The sequence below is a fragment of the Chiloscyllium plagiosum genome, chromosome 4 (genome assembly GCF_004010195.1).
Source record: "Chiloscyllium plagiosum isolate BGI_BamShark_2017 chromosome 4, ASM401019v2, whole genome shotgun sequence".
In the NCBI taxonomy this organism is placed as follows: domain Eukaryota; kingdom Metazoa; phylum Chordata; class Chondrichthyes; order Orectolobiformes; family Hemiscylliidae; genus Chiloscyllium; species Chiloscyllium plagiosum.
Window position 1 is genome coordinate 126,622,760 of NC_057713.1, and position 588 is coordinate 126,623,347.

Here is a 588-nt window from a genome sequence, read left to right on the forward strand (position 1 = left end):
TCAGAGATAAAGGTGACATACCATTGTCATCCATGTGAAATTCCACATGTATGTACATTTATGAATATTTACATATTTTTTGACATTCAGAAGGAATCCTTTACTAAAGTGTCAGTGACAAAATTTTAGATACGTTTAGATCATGGGAGGATCTGTTCCAGTTGAACTGAGGTTCTGCATGTTGATCACTTCCAATATTTGCATAAAATTATGCTCCAGCAGTATTGCAATTATTCTCCACCGTAGTACTGAAACTCAACTGTCGTTTCTCTGCATTCATCTCTGATCCAGTAGCATGCTAACCTACCATTCCATAAGTATTGGTCATATTCAGAATATTCCCAAACTTACCTTTGTTTTAGGTGTGAGCTGAAAATGTAGGTATCAGAGTTGTGCCCCAAATATATTGATTAGATTAGGTTCCCTACAGTGCAGAAACAGGCCCTTCGGCCCAACCAGTCCACACTGACCCTCCGAAGAGTACTCACCCAGACCCTCTGACTAATGCACCTAACACTATGGGCAATTTAGCATGGCCAATTCACCTGACCTGCACATCTTTGGACTGTGGGAGGAAACCAAAGCACC